Source organism: Cibotium barometz, chromosome 30, assembly GCF_041138505.1.
Source record: "Cibotium barometz isolate CiBa-2024 chromosome 30, ASM4113850v1, whole genome shotgun sequence".
Lineage (NCBI taxonomy): Eukaryota > Viridiplantae > Streptophyta > Polypodiopsida > Cyatheales > Cibotiaceae > Cibotium > Cibotium barometz.
Window position 1 is genome coordinate 53,602,494 of NC_141075.1, and position 17,371 is coordinate 53,619,864.

At 42.6% G+C, this 17,371-nt stretch overlaps 2 pseudogenes; both read left to right on the forward strand.

The window, feature by feature from the left end:
• The first annotated feature begins 383 nt into the window (after positions 1–383).
• On the forward strand, positions 384–1,101 carry LOC147621669 (uncharacterized; annotated as a pseudogene).
• Positions 1,102–2,049: 948 nt separating this feature from the next.
• The window catches only part of LOC147621670 (uncharacterized), a 16,014-nt pseudogene continuing 692 nt past the window's right edge, over positions 2,050–17,371 (forward strand).

The following is a 17,371-nucleotide window of genomic DNA, read 5'->3' on the forward strand; positions in this document are numbered from 1 at the left end:
AGATGTCCGAACGACGCATATTGATGATATCAGATGGCATCTTTGGATCCCAAAGAAAGCATGGCGTGTCCTTGCACTCAATGAAAGTATCAAATCTTTCGTAAACGATGGATTTGTACTACACACGTTCGAGAATATGGACCATTTGCATCGGATCAACTACAAAACCTACGCTTCCAGTCACATGGTTTGGCCGGCCGATCCACACGACATTGCGCCGTCCACATCTCGTGGACTATAGAGGACAGCTAGGGATGCGATGACAGAGATGGAGATAAATGCGGAAAGACAAGCTATTGCAAGCATGACAAAGAATGAACACATGGGAGAAATGCTGGATGCATGGATGAGGACCACGATGGTGGGCACAATGACGTGGATGCATGGATGGTGGGCACAATGACGTGGATTTCGTGTATACGACAGAATTTCCACGATCAGAAGTCGACAAAGAAGAGCAAACGATGCAAAAACTACCTCATTTGCCACTCTACAATGGCGCAAAGAACTCTGTTCTACGTGCGTCACTCGCGATGCTCAATCTTCAATCCATTTATGGATGGTTGGATGCTAGTGTCTCTGAATTGTTCAGGTAGAGTGCACTTGATAGTTTCTTTACTGCACCAAAATAGTCAAACTTGTTTTTATAGTTCGAAATACAAAAAGATTACTTATCCTTTGCAAGCTTTTGAAAGATCATTTTTTGCCAGATGGGAATGACATGCCTCCGACGCATGGGGACACTAAGAAGCTTTTAAAGTCCATGGGCATGGACTACACAAAGATTCATGCATGTCCAAATGATTGCATCCTTTTTCGCAACGAGTATGCGCACCTGCACATATGTTCAAAGTGTGGAGCGAAAAGATTCATGGAAGACCTTGTGGGCAAAGCAGCCCCAACAAAAGTCCTTCGCTTCACTTTCCTATCATCCTGAGAATCAAGAACATATTCAGATGCAAATCCGTAGCCCAATTAATGTCATGGCATGCAAAGAGCAAATCCACAGACGGTGTGATGCAAGTGCCTGCCGATTCCGATGCTTGGAAACACATAGACAACACGTGGCCTTTGTTGGAGAGCCTTGGAATCTGCATCTAGGCCTAGCTATGGATGGTGTAAATCCATTTGGTCTACGCAGCTCATCATGGAGCACATGGCTTGTCTGTTTGGTTAACTATAACATCCCGCCATGGCTGGCCACAAAAAAGGGTCATTTGTTGCTAGCCCTTATCGTGCTAGTACAAGGTCAAAAATATGGATGTATACCTGGCACTGCTTGTGGAAGAGCTACGCACTTTATGGGATGGTATTACTGTGCGAGACATGTCACAACCTTTGACAAGACGGGAGGTACGAGTGCAAGGCATACTTATGTGGATGATGCATGACTGGCTCGGATATGGTGAATGTTCAGGTAACATCAGTCAACCCTTTACGTTTCATCCAACCTGGTGGGTCTATGTGTACACAATACCTCATTTTTTAATGTCATAAATTGGTTCATTATTTGTGCAAGCTTGTCCATTTCGGATTACAATGCATGTCCCTTATGTGGACCTCGACTCGATGTTGCACCCTACTCAAAACCTCTTCGGAAAACCGTGTACCAAGTACATCACAGATATCTGCCTGAAGGACACGCCTTGCGTGAAGGGCTAGCACAACGACAATGGAAAGCAAGTGATTGGAAGCAAATGTGGGAAGAGGAGACGGGGACACCACTCGCAGGCATGAAAAGGCTCTCGATCTTCCACGATCTCCCTTATTGGGGTGAGTTATTGATCAATCACGAGTCTCACACCTACTGGGTGCATGAGGTGTCTAAAGACTGCCTTCACACGGAATGACGATCTTGGAGGACTCAAGTCTCATGATTGGCATAAGTTTCTGCAGTTTGTGCTCCCTGTAGCTATGAAAGACTGCCTATCAGAGGATGTGCGAGCAACCATTTACAAGATCAGTACCTTGGTACGATGGATCTCATCTAAAGGGATAAGGAGAGACAGCATAGACGCTGCCAAACTCAATGCAGTATAGGCTGTCTGTATGGTTGAAAAATTCTTTCCCACAAGCATTGTCACAATCCAGTTGCATTTGCTAGTTCATGTGGTTGACGAGGTTGCACTAGCATGAACTGTCCACAGCCGATGGATGTTCTTCTTAGAGCGGTTCATGAAGACACTAAAAGGGTTTGTTCGTTAGAGAGCACGTCCACAGGGTAGCATGGGGTGGCTCATGCAAGAGTCTTTGGTGTTCATAACAGAGTTTTTAGGCATGTCAGACCCAGAAATGCCTCGCTTATGGAGCGACAATACTGACATTCGGCTTGTCGGTGATGATGAACCCCAAGGTCAGGGGACCCAAAGAAAAATGAACCCAGCCTTCAAAGAGAAGGCGATGAAGTTTTGCATTCTTAACTGGGAGCCCATGCAGAAGTGGCTAGAGAGATATGAGCTCACAAAGGAGGCAAATGCACAGGAAAGAGCACAGTTTCGAAAGAATCGCTCAACTCGATCTTTGCCTCTTTCGTGAAAGAAAGTAACAGGGGTGGGTTAGTCCCTCACCAAGGGAGTGGCTCATGAAGGAGTCACCACTTAGCATCTCACGGGAGAAGCTCACCATTGATTCTTGGAACAGATAACATTATCATGAATGACCCATAATCCCATTTACATTGGTATTTATACTCCACCCAAGAGTTCACACCTACTTACTAGTTGTCCATGGCCTTGGGCCCATAATGCTTTCTTACAAACCATCCCTTCCCCAATGGTTTCGTCCTCGAAACCTCAAATGAATACCCCAAATTTGGAGAAGAATGTTCCATGTGGCTGAATTTACACCAACCCATATTGCTCTATCAATGCTTCATATCCCTCCAATGCTGAAATAGGTTGCCATGAAGCTTCTTCCTTAGGTAAACCTTTCCATTGAACAAGATACTCCACCAAGGTACGAGTGCGAAGTACCTTTTTCCTTGTACCCAAGATAGCTTCTGGAATGTATTCAATCATTCCCTCTTCATTCATTGGAGGTAACTCATCAACCATTTGATCGATCATACCCACATACCCTTTCAAGTGAGAGACATGAAACACATCATGAATCTTTGTTGTAGATGGAAGTAAGAGTTGATATGCAACCTCCCCAACTCTTCGTATCACTTGATAAGGACCATAATAGCGATGAGCTAGTTTGGTGTTGGTGCTTCCCTTCAAAGACACATATCTTGACTTTGGTATTCTCAAAAAAGAACCCAACTCCCACTTTGAATTCCAATGGTCTTCGATGAACATTGGCATATTGTCTCATTTTCTCTTGTGCAACCTTCAAATTACTTTTGCATTGTTGCAACAAAGCTTGCATCCTTTCAGCTTCCTCCTTGGCATTATGGTTAGAAGTCTCATATGTACCCACCAACATAGGCAAATTGACCTTGTAACCATATAAAGCCTCAAAGGGTGACATGCCAATGCTCACATGATATGTTGAGTTGTAAGCAAACTCAGCCAAAGGTAACCAATCATCCCATGTGCTTTGAGTATCATGACAATAGTGGCGTAGATATGTTTCCACCCATTTGTTTACTCTTTCTGTTTGACCATCGGTTTCGGGATGATAGGCGGTGCTTGGAGTAAGCTTGGTTCCCATATATTCAAACAATGTTCTCCAAAAAGTGCTCATGAATTTGACATCGCGATCACTCACAATTTGTGACGGCATACCATGCAACTTGAAAACCCCATCAACAAATTGCTTGGCAACATTTTGGGCTGAATATGTGACCTTGGAAGGAATGAAATGGGCCACTTTGGTCAATCTATCCACCACAACATACAAGCTGTCCCACCCTTTCTTTGTGCGCGGAAGGTTAGTAATGAAATCCATTGATATATGACTCCATTTGCCTTCGGGAATGGGCAATGGCTGAAGCAAACCTCCCGGTTTATGTGTAGGATCCTTGTTCAATTGACATGACCGGCACCCACTTACATAAGCATGAATGCTCTTCCACATCCCCTTCCAAAAGAAACTTTTCCTTATTGCATCAAAGGTTTTGTAGACACCCAAATGACCAGCCATAGGAGTACAATGCATCTCTTCCATGATCTTCTTGATAAATGATGAAGTAAGAACCAAGTAGACTTTTCCTTTGTAGTAGAGGAGACCATTTTTCAGCTCATAATGGGGTAACTCTTCACATACACCTTGCTGTAATTTCTGCACTATTTGTGAGGTTTCTTCATCAAACAAGTACTCTTCTTGTATCTCCATGATCCAATCTTTATGCACCTCAGAAATAGCATACAATGAGCAGGCCCACATACGAGACAAGGAATCGGCAACCACATTTTCTTTGCCCTTTGTGTATGTGATTTCAAAATCATAGTTTTGTAGTGTTGCTACCCACCTTCTTTGCTTAGGAGACAAATTGGGTTGTGTGAGGAAATACTTCAGCACCCTATGATCACTTCTCACATAAAAATGACTCCCATATAAGTAATGGTGCCATTTCTTGATAGCATGGAGTATAGCAATCATCTCTTGCTCATACACATGGAGTTCTCTTTCTTTGTCATTCAGCTTTCTACTTTCATAAGCAATGACTCCATGGTCTTGGTAAAGTACCGCACCAATCCCTCTTCCACTTGCATCCGCCCTTATTGTGAAAGGTTTGGTGAAGTCTGGACATACCAAAATAGGTGCTGATGTGAGCATCTTCTTCATATCTTCAAATCTTTTGTTGGCAATGGCATCCCAAAAGAAGGTTTCCTTCTTCAATTTGTCCGTCATTGGGGCTGTAATTTGTCCGTCACATTGGGGCTGCAATTTCTGCATAGTGGGCAATAAAGCGCCTATAGAATGAAGATAACCCCAAAAATCCCCTCAATTGAGTAGTGTTTGAAGGAACCGGCCAATTCCTAATACATTCCACTTTCTTTGGATCCACACAAATGCCATCCTTGCTCACAATGTGACCCAAATATTCCACCTCATGTGCCATGAAGGTACATTTTGTCTCCTTAACATACAACTTGTTTTGCCTCAAGACCTCCAAAACCTCTTTCACGTGCTTCAAATGCACTTCCTCTTGTTTGCTATAGATAAGTATGTCGTCGAAAAAGACCAATACAAACTTGTAGAGGAAAGGTTGAAGCACTTTGTTCATCAATGCTTGAAAAGTTGCCGATGCATTACATAATCCAAACGGCATAACCATGAATTGGTAAAGACCCCTTTCTGTACGAAATGATGTTTTGAACTCATCACCACTTTTCATCCTTATTTGATGGTATCTGGAACGCAAATCAATCTTTGAAAAGCATGTGGCACCCTTCAACTCATCCAAAAGATCATCCACCCTTGGTATTGGAAAACGATTTTTGATGGTGATCTTATTCAAATCACGGTAATCAATGCACATGCGGAAAGTACCATCCTTTTTCTTCACAAGTAGCACCGGAGAAGCAAAAGGAGATTGACTTGGTTCAACCCATCCCATGTCAATGAGTTCTTTGACTTGCTTTGCCACCTCTTCCTTTTCAACCTTTGCCACCTCTTCCTTTTCAACCTTTGACAAATGCTAGGGAGGCTTGTTGATTGGTTTGGCATTTGGTTCCAAATCAATAGCGTGATCAACACTCCTCTTTGGCGGCATTGATTTTGGCATGGTAAACACATCTTCATAATCCTTGAGTAGCTTAACCATGTCCACATTTTCGATGCAATCCTTTTTGCTATTATCTTCCTCTTTGCAAAGCTGTAGTACATAAACATAGCCCTCTTTCTTGAACTCTTTCTTCATTTGAGTAGCATTGATCATGAAGAGCTTGGACCCTTGCATTCCATTCAATGTAATAACCCCTCCATGATGCACAAAACTCATGAAACTTTTCTGTAAGTTCATGGTAAAAGAGTTCAAAGTGGACAGCCAATCACATCCAAGTACTATGTCAATTGGTCCCAACTCAATCACCAAAAGATCAACTTTGCAAGAGTAGCTCTTGGACAACTCCAATTCTGTACTTTGACACTTCATATTGCAACCCATTGAATCACCATTGGCCACTTGCACCATGTGCTTGTGTGGTAAAGAAGTTGGTTGCATTTTGAGAGTGTTCAAAGACCTTTTATTGACAAAACTATGCGTGCTTCCAGTATCAATGAGTGCATATGCTGTTCTCCCATTCACCTTGATCTTCAATCTCAATGTGTTGGCACCCTTACTTCCCACATAAGCATCATGAGAGATTGTACACAAGGTAGTATGTGCACTATTATTTTCATTCCACACGCATAGAGGCATCCCATCATCCATTTTGTCATGAGCAAACTTTAGTTTCCCACCCGGATCAAAAGGAAACTCGGGATTTTCTTCATCAAAACCATCATCATGAGAACCTCCACCCTCATGAGGATCTCCCCATCCTAAGGCATCATTGCATTCAAGGAATTCCTCCTCCTCATGATTAGTCCTCAGTGATAATGTAGCTTATGGAAATATCCTTGGATTTGCATACTTTGAAGTGATCCTTGTTCCATTTTTCTCCACATTTGAAACATAGACCTTTGAGCCTCATTTCATGCAAACGGTCCTCCTTGATAACCTTGCTTTTTGAACCCCCATTTGCTGGCTTGGAATCATTGTATGTAGCTTTGTTGGACGTAAATGGTGGTTTAAATGGAAGTCTATTAGACCCTCTACCATACACGGTAGGAAATCTTGGAAGATTAGGTCTTGTGTTTGCATGAGAACCCATGTCAGTCCTTGTGATCACTTCCCCTTTGATATTCCCTTTGCTAGCCCACTTTGTCAAGTACTTCTCTTCATGAATTTCTGCAAGCATCATTGCCTTCTTCAAAGTGGCGGGTTCATGAGACTTGACATCACCACCAATAGGAGCTTTCAAGCCCCTTATATACTTGACAACAAGATAATGCTCATCAAAGTCGTCCAAGTATAATAGAAGCTTTAGAAACTTATGAGAATATTCCTTCACGGTAGTGATTTGCTCTAGCTTGTCCCATTCCACAATGTGATTGTCCCTTTGCATGCGAGAAGTAAACTCTTCTGCCATGTCATTCTTGAATTCTTCCCAAGTAGTGATGACATAACCATGAGATTGCTTCCTCCTCCACCAAGTGTGAGCAAAACCTTCAAGATGAAGTGAGGCGAAGTAGACTTTGGCAATCTCGCTCCTTGGGCTGATTTCGAAGTAGAGATCCATCTTGTTTGCCCACTCTTCAAAGTCTTCGATAGAATTTGATTCTCCTTTGAACTTATTAAATATGATTTTGTCCTTCACAGCATTGTCAAAATCACCATGCATTCTTGAACCCCTCTGCCGTGCTCTTGGATCATCAAATCCTCTTCCTTCACCCAAGTGTCTATGCATTTGCTCATCTTCCAATTGCCAATCACCTGCATCTTTAAATCCCTTCTGTTCATACCCTCTTCTTGCATCTTGCATAAAGGATGAAGTTCTTGGAATACTGGCATTGGATCTCTCATAAGAAGCATCACCCATAGGTCTCTTGCCCTTGTCCATGTAAGAAGAATGTGGCATCATTTGAGGTGGCATCATTTGTCTTACTTTATTCTCTTCTAGCATAGAAGGCTTTCCATCATGTTTGGCATCATAATGTACACCATCCATTGCATTCATGTCGGCTTCTTGGTTGAGCTTGAGAGGAGCCAATGCACTAATGGCTTTCTCCAAGTCTTTTAACCCTCTTTGCATCACGTCATCCAGGTAGTGGTGTCGCTTGTCGAACCATTCCATGAGGTGTTCACCAAATTGTTGTTGCCGATTTGTTTGGTTATTTTCAATCCTTTGAAACATACTCTCCATAGCCATTAACATCATGTCCACTGTTAGCGGAGTAGTTCCCAAAGATTGAGGCATTTCCACTGGCTGAGATTCATCTGGAGATGGTGCTTTTATGGTTGAACTTTCTTCATTCCTCGTTGATGAACTCGTTGCCATCATTTCTTCTGGTTGTCTTTGATCATTTTCATTCCGGGCTCCCTTGTTTTGACCTCCTCTAGTCATTTCCATGCGCGTAATTGATCCCTCCTTGCAAAGACCACTTACTTGATTTTTTTTTTCTCTATTCAAACAGTATCCAATTTGGGTGATCTTTATATCGATGCGAAGCTCTTGACGAGACGAATAAGAATCCCCAAAAACAGATCTGAAAAAGTCAACAGCCTTTGACCAGTCAACTGTACCAGACGAGACGAGTAAGGATCCCCAAAAACATATTTGAAAAAGTCAATTGCCTTTGACCAGTCAACTATTCTAGCTGAAAGTCAACTCTTAACTTTGACCGCTCAATACTACTCCGATTTGAGTGATCTTTAGCTTGTTTGAAAGAGGTTTTCGGGTAGATTGAAGAGCTTTTAGGACAGATTTGAAAAGCTTTTGAAAAACCCTAGAAATTCAAGGATTTGTCCTGGCTGCAAGTAGGCAAATTTTGCAAAAATTTTGCCATGGTCTCCCCTCTTTTTGCACCAAATCTCAATCAAGTATTAAAATCCTTATGCATTTGACCACTGTAAGCAAATCAATCCTCAATCATTTTTCCATCTGAGCATGTGACCTTATGGCATCAATTTTGTCCTTTTGCATAAGAAGTCGATGTAAAGGATTTGCTTGTTTGCTCAAGTCGAATGAAGTGGTCGATGAAGCGCGTCGATGCTTGCCGATATCCCGGCCAAGCACTTCTCACCCCTTCACCAAGGTGAAGGTTGAGGCCATTTCTTTACCACCAAGTACCTAATCCTCTTCCTTACCGCGTTACCCGGCACTAACGGCAAGGAAGATTCAAGACATTCTCCCCTTGGCCTCTCCTCCAAATGCCAAGGTACCCTTACTTCATTCTAGATTCTAGGAATAAAATCGTGAGTTACAAGCTCAATGAATGAGTAGAGTTGACTTACAATTGATTTATAGCATGACTCATGCTCATTCATATCATAATACATGGTTCATAGTGCTTCCTTCATCACATCCACTTCAATACATTTCCACATACATCAACAACATCCAAGTGTCACGGAGCGGTGATCTCAGGTCGTGTTCTGGGCGCGAGTTCCTGCTCGGGACTAGAAAATCCAGTACAAAAGTGAAAACAGAGAGCACTTGCTGAATCCTGCACCTCAAGACCTATAGCTCGTCTCGAAGAGGACGACGAGCCGGTCGTTTTGAGTACTAGAACTCCAAAAACGGAGTTCGTATGAGAGAGTTATGACTAAAAACGTGCAACCAGCAATGAAAAACGGTGTCACCAAAAAGTGGGCTTCCAACCCAAAACATTTTATTCAATCCCCCAAATATGCCAAAAGCTATGCTCACTTATGCCAATATGCAAGGCATAGCATTGAATGGCTATGTGTAGCATTCAAGCATTCATAATGCATAAAGAGCAGCATGAATGGCCATGATTAAAGTCCAATTTCTGAAAATTAGGATTTTATGTGTAATAAAACCCTAATTCACTCCATAGCTTGAAAGAATGCTTCAAAATTGTAAGGAAGTGATGGAGCAACTCACCAATGTCACCCGGGAAGTCTTAATGCTTGAATTTGTTGAAGGAGATGAAGATTAGGGTCACTTTGGTGAAAAACGTGGGCAGCTTTGGTAGTGATTTTCAGCCACATTGGGAGCCCCATTGCTCATGGAAAATAGGTGAAATACTTCATAAAACATTGCTAGATACATGAGAGACTCAATGCCCTTTGCTCATGTTGAGATTCCATGGCTAGGGTTTGCAAGAAAGCTCCCAAACAAAAAAACGTTTTTGATTAACAACTGCTAATCAAGATTAGAAATTTTTCCCAATTTGGTCCACTCATTCAAAAAAAATAGGTCCATGTGCTCAGATTTGAACCACAAACTCTACCTTAGCCATATCCCCTTCCCCCATGAATCAAATGAAGCAGAAATTTCACGAAATGAGAAGAAGAAAAGAAAAAATTAAAAATCATGGATCAAAAGTCAGGCTCTGATACCAATGAAAGAAAGTAACAGGGGTGGGTTAGTCCCTCACAAGGGAGTGGCTCATGAAGGAGTCACCACTTAGCATCTCAGGGGAGAAGCTCACCACCATTGATTCTTGAAACAGATAACATTATCATGAATGACCCATAATCCCATTTACATTGGTATTTATACTCCACCCAAGAGTTCACACCTACTTACTAGTTGTCCATGGCCTTGGGCCCATAATGCTTTCTTACATTTCGGATAATCTTCGAGCTCTTCCATCCTTTCCAACAAGCAGATGGCTAGATGCAGCTGTTTCAGAGGTAAAGAAAGCGGGTGAGGCTATCTCTGAAGAAGAGGAGGAACTCGCAAAGGGGTGTGATTGGGAGGTAACCATTTCACCCAATGCACAGTACGAGTGTGTGCGTATACAGATTTCTCTCTCTCACAACACAATTCGTTTATGTGTTGTCCAGTATCACAAATACGGTGCGCTATGGTCTCATGGACGACATTTTTGGATCGCACGCATTGACGAGAATAGGTCTACTTTTGATAGTGGCGTGATGGTCAACTTTCTCCAAAAAAGTAGAGCTAGTGCAAGAGACATCACAGCACAGGATGGCCAGCTCGAGTATTGCAGAGTGATTAAGGATAGCATAAAGCTCTCGTTCACGAGGTTTGACTACTTTCTATTTGATGTGAAGTGGTTCAGAGTGGTCACTGCTGGAAGAAACGCAACAGTGAGGTGGGACAAGAGTGGTTGCTCCAAGTAGACTCCACGAAGCTATGGATGTTGAGATTCAAGCTCGATGTCAGTGTGAGCCAGCTATGCTATGTGCTGGCAGATTAGGTAGGAACATGTGTGAGACATAAATGACCGCGTGTCCAGCTGGTCATAGTGTGTGTGGACATTACATTAGGTTTACTTTGTAGTGTGGACATAACACTATGTTGTGTTCTCCTTTGTGTGTGTGAGAGAGATGGTGACTATGGCTTCTCTCCTTCTTTATGGTTGATGATTATGGATTAGGGTTTGCTTCTCTTGTGTGTGTTACATCCTGCTTCTGTTTTTTATCATGGTATCAGAGCCAAGAGCTCATTAGCTGAGTTGTGAGAGTGAGTGAGAGAAGAGGGAAGAAGAAGAAAAAGCTGTGAAGGAAGCCATTGGAGCTTGGAGCAAAGGAGAAGCTGTGGAGCACACATCGGCATCAGATCTGAGAGCTAAGGACCATTGGTGAGTGTAGCAAGACCCCCTCTGCGGATTGCAGGTATCAAAGAGCAAGTTCAGTGAAGATTGAAGTGCATAGAGCAAGTGAAAAATTCTGGTTTTTTCTCAAAGCTTCCATGGAAAGCTTGAAGTGAATGTATACTCTTGGCAAATGTATACACAAAGGCACATGTATTCGGGCTTGCAAATGTATTAACAAAGTGGACACAAACAACATACAGAATCTTGAAGCAGATTGATGCATACAGATTTGAGCAAAATCAAATGAAAGTGAGTTTATGCAAAAATTTCTGGTTTTTCACAAAAACAGAAAACATACCCCCCGTGGAGGATCAATTGCAGGAGCTAGAGGCAAAATTGAGCTAAACCCTTCATACCCAAGGTAGATTAGGTCATTGCTAAGAGGCCTATCTATTCAATTGTGATTTCCCCTCTCTCTACAGCCCTCTGGAGTAGGCGGTGCATGAAGATGCAGAATTCTGGACAGTTTTCAAAGATTTCATCCTAATTCACTCATTTGGACACCAAATTGAATGCTTTAAAGCTTGGAGAGTTTAGCAAATACATTGCTAAGGACTTGTGATGCTTGGTTTCAGATCAGTTCATGGATTTGGAGCTCATTGAAGTGATTTATCAGAGGTGTGCAGGTTTACAGAAATTCTGTCCAAAAACAGAGCATTTTTAATCAAGGCATTAATCTTTGCCTATATCAAATTGGCCAAATTCCTCTGGTACAAGTAGAGTCCTATGAGTTGCTAAACTTTTGAATCAAAAATTTTTGGATTTGGAGAAGATTTGAAGGAGATAGAGCAATTTTAGTGAGAGGTGGTACCTGACAGGTGCAGAAAAATTCAAACCAGAGGTTACAAAAATTGGTGGTTCTCATTCCCCTTGAAGAATTGGATCAAACCCTTCTAGGATATGTTGGAGAAATGTGTTGGGAAGCTAATGCAAGTTGAATCATTGCATTTGGACAAGATTTGAAGGATTTAGAGCATAATCTTGACTGGTTACTGGCGAGAATTTACTGGCGAGAAAAAAACCAGAAAATTTTTTGTGAAGGAGTTTCATTTGATTTCAACTTTGATCGAGTGTACATTGTTGGTGAACCATTGTGGGATGTTAATGCACACAATTTGCAAGCATTTTGAAGAGATTTGGAGCATTACAGGTACTTCGTACATTGTGATACTACTCTATTTTTTTGTAACAATGGGAGATGGTCCGATACAGATTGTTGGAGAGAAGCTTGATCGCACTAACTTTCAAGTATGGAAGTTTCGAATGAAGAGTTTTTTGAAAGGAAAAGGGTTGTGGAGTCTTGTCTCGGAGGAAGACCCGGAGCCATACCTACCTCCTCAACCAAATAATGCTCAGTTACTGGCTCACAAGCAATGGGTAGAGCGGTCCTCGAAGGTGTTGCATTATTTTTCAATATGTGTAACAGATGCCTTGCTTATTCACATCCAAGATGCAGATACACCGAAAGAAGCATGGGGTATCTTGTGCAGAATGTATGAGACAGACACTGGTGCCAGGAAGATACAACTAAAGCAACAGATTCACAGTGTAACACGAAGGAATCGGAGTATACATGAGTATGTTCAGGAAATCAAGGGTTATGCTGATTCCTTGTCATCAATCCATGCCCCAATGGATGATGATGATTTGGTTGCACTCACGTTGCGTGGTTTAGGCAAAGAATACAAATCTTTTGACACTTCCATCTCAGTAAGGTTGGGAGGAATGCCAGACTTTAATGAGCTTGTGTCATTGCTCATTGTGGAAGAATTGAAGCTTGGCCTTGGTGGTATGAGTGTTACAGGTGGTGCATCCTCGTCAAGCAATGATGAACATGCAAGAAATCAAGCTTTTTACTCATCTAGAGGCTTTCGAGGCAGGGGGAGATTCGCATCACGTGGACGTGGTGCTAATGGTCGTGGATGGCAGGATAGGCCTCCACAGCAGAATTTTCAGCCTTCATATGGTGCTCGAGGTGGTCGTGGTTATGCACCTCAGCGAGGCAGAGGTAACCCCCGTGGACGAGGACGTTGGCAAGGCCAACAAAATTCTATGCAAGATGTGGAATGCCATTATTGTGGCAAATATGGTCATATGGCGAGAGATTGCTTTCGCAAACAGAATGATTTGAGAGGGGGAAGAGCACAACGTGGTGGTCATTATGGTGGAAACTATGCACAACATGGTGGCAACTATGCATCAAGTAGCAATGATGGAACTGCAAATCATTTGTTTGCCATGAAGCATGTTGTGGGTTCTATGACAACAAATGCTGAGAATGATGATACATGGTACATGGACTCAGGAGCATCAAACCATATGACATGTCATGGAGAATGGTTTGAGCACATGAAGCCAATGGATGTGAAGGGCTATGTGGAAACAGGTGATGATACCCAGCATGTCATTACACATGTTGGAAGTGTACCATTGGTCATGCATAATGGTCAGACAAAGTCTATGTCAGATGTGTTGTATGTGCCTTCGATCACTAAAAGCTTGGCCTCAGTTGGTCAAATGGTAGAACAGGGATTACAGGTTAGATTCAATGAGCATGGATGCTTCGTTGAAGACTTTAAACATGGATGTAGAGTGATTGCTAAAGGCAAGAAAGAAGGAAGATTGTTTAAGCTGGATGCTGGAATTCCTGAGCTAAAATCAGCCATGTTCTCAAAGAGCAAGAATGTGGTATAGGATATTGATATGTGGCACAAGAGGATTGGCCATGTAAATATACAGAGATTAAAGAACATGCAAACAAGAGGCATAGTCAATGGATTGCCTAGGTTCAAATATGATGGACATATGCATGTTTGTGAAGCCTGTCAGTTTGGGAAGCAGGCAAGATTGAGATTTCCTAGAGAAGGAAATATGAGTAACAGGCCACTTGAGATCGTACATAGTGATGTATGGGGTCCTGCACAAAACCCATCTATCAAAGGCAGTTTATACTATGTTACATTCATTGATGACTTTAGCAGGATGACATGGATATACTTTCTCAGGGAGAAGAGTGAAGTATTGGAAAAATTCATGGATTTCAAAGCTTTTGCAGAAAAGCAGTATGGCTGTTGGATTAAGTGCCTGAGAACAGATGGAGGTGGTGAATACACCTCAAAAGCATTTGAGCATTTCTTGCGGAAGCATGGGATAAGGAGACAGTTGACATGCAGGTATACACCTCAGCAGAATGGTGTGGCTGAGAGAAAGAATCGTGTCATATGTGAAGTGGCAAGGGCAATGCTCAATGAAAAGAGCATGCCAGATTACTATTGGGCAGAAGCATGTGCTACTGCAGTGTATATCCTGAACAAATCACCTACAACAGCCATTCATGGAAGCACGCCTGAGATGCGGCTAACAGGTTACAGGCCAGACATTGGACATCTCAAAGTCTTTGGATGTGTAGCTTATGTTCATGTGCCTGATGAAAGAAGACGGAAGTTGGATCCTAAAGCAGAGAAATGTGTCTTTGTTGGATATGCACAGGATCGCAAAGCTTACAAATGCTATAACCCTCAAACTAGACAAGTAGTCATCTCACGGGATGTTGTATTCGATGAGCTTGCTAGTTGGTATAAAGCCAAAGATGAGGGAGTCATTGACACACTTGAGGCGAATGTGCCTGTGAACTTGCCATCACAAGCAAGTTCTAGTTCTACTACTATGTCTGGGCCAGCAGAAGCTGAGAGTAGTAGCAGTGTACGTCCATGGTCAGGACGTCTGAGACATGAGAGTGTGAGCACTGGGAGTAGTGCTATGGATAAAGGCAAGAAGAAAGTCGAAGGAATTGGGATCACAGGTTATGAGTCCTCTAGTTCTGAGAGTTTGGATGAGGAGCTCGGGATACCTGTTGTACGCACACCTGGTGTTAGGCAGGACAGATATGTGCCACCACATGCTCGAGTTACAGGTGTACAGAGTGACCCGCATGCATTGCGGAGATCCCAGAGGGTCAGATATCCTGTTGACAGGTTGACATACAGAGATTTTGCTATGCACTATGCATATATGACATCTATGGTAAAGCATGTGGAACCTACATGCTATACAGAGGCTGTTGGAGAGCATGTATGGGAAAAAGCAATGGATGTGGAAATGGACGCATTGGTCCATAATGATACATGGGACTTGGTTGCACTACCAAAGGATAAGAATGTTATTGGATGTAAATGGGTTTACAAAGTGAAGTGCAAATCTGATGGTTCTATTGAAAGACATAAGGCAAGATTGGTAGCAAAGGGTTATGCACAGACCCATGGATTGGATTATGATGAGACGTTTAGCCCAGTGGCTAAGATGGGCACAGTGAGAGCAGTCATTGCTATGGCTGCAGCTAATGGCTGGGAAATGCATCAGATGGATGTTAAGAATGCATTTCTGAATGGAGATTTACAAGAGGAAGTATACATGGCACAGCCAGAAGGGTATGTACACCCTAGATATCCCACTCACGTATGCAGGTTGAAAAAGGCATTGTATGGTCTAAAGCAAGCACCTCGTGCTTGGAGTGATAAGATGAGCAGATATCTTATCTCACTTGGTTTTCAGACTTCTACAGCAGATTCTTCACTGTATGTGAAGAAGACACAGCATGGGATTGTTTTACTAGTCATCTATGTGGATGACTTGATTATTACAGGTGATCATAGTGCAGATGTGATACATGTCAAGAAAGCTTTGAGTGGGCAATTTGACATGAAAGATCTTGGTGAGTTGAGATACTTCCTTGGCATTGAAGTGGTGAAAGATCATGCAGGTACTTGGTTAGTACAGCGCCAATATGCATTGGATATGTTGGCAAAGTATGGCATGACAGGGTGTAAGCCTATAAGTACACCATTGGAGCAAAATGTGAAGTTGCGGGCTGATTATGGCGAGGAATTGGATGATCCTTCCATGTACAGGAAGATGGTTGGTAGTCTCATATACATGACTATCACACGCCCGGATTTGAGTTATGCAGTGGGGCTAGTTAGCCAGTTTATGCAGAGCCCCAGGAAACCACATTTGGATGCAGTGAGACGCATCATGAGATATGTGAAAACCACAGCACATTATGGTTTATTCTATGAGAGTGGTAAAAGCTTGGACATACATGGCTACACAGATGCTGATTGGGCAGGTAGCGCATATGACAGGAGGTCTACTAGTGGATATGCTTTTACACTTGGCAGTGCTGTGGTGAGTTGGAGTAGCAAAAAGCAACCTACAGTTGCTTTATCCAGTACAGAGGCTGAGTACAGAGGTGCAGCCATTGCTACTTGTGAGGCTATATGGTTAAAGAGTCTCTTGGCAGATTTATGTGAGCCTCTTGATGGCAAAGTTGTCATACATTGTGACAACATGAGCAGTATGCAGTTGGCAAAGAATCCAGTATTTCATGCGAGGACCAAACACATAGAGGTCCATTATCACTTTGTCAGAGAAAAGGTGCTGGATGGTACAGTTGATCTTCACTATGTGAAGACTGATGAGCAGGTGGCTGATATCTTCACGAAGCCACTTAGCAGGGAGAAGTTTGAGTACTTCCGGACTATGTTGGGAGTACATGGGATGAGCTTGAGGGGGAGTGTTGAGAGTGTTGATATCCCAAGCTCATCTACATCTTCATCGGCAGTACATCATGAGCTTGAGAGGGGCTGTTGAGATTCAAGCTCGATGTCAGTGTGAGCCAGCTATGCTATGTGTTGGCAGATTAGGTAGGAACATGTGTGAGACATAAATGACCGCGTGTCCAGCTGGTCATAGTGTGTGTGGACATTACATTAGGTTTACTTTGTAGTGTGGACATAACACTATGTTGTGTTCTCCTTTGTGTGTGTGAGAGAGATGGTGACTATGGCTTCTCTCCTTCTTTATGGTTGATGATTATGGATTAGGGTTTGCTTCTCTTGTGTGTGTTACATCCTGCTTCTGTTTTTTATCAATGGATGGATGAAAGAGACACATTTGCACTCCCTGAACATTGTGAGCAGGTTGTTTTTACACCAGATCTGAAAGATCCACAGTGGTTATTTGTGTTACAAGTCACTCCGCGTTAGCAGACAAATATTTAAGGACATGGACGTACAGCAGGTTTCATCTGAAGTGGACTCTGGGATGCATGTGCTAGTCCAGGAGGAAG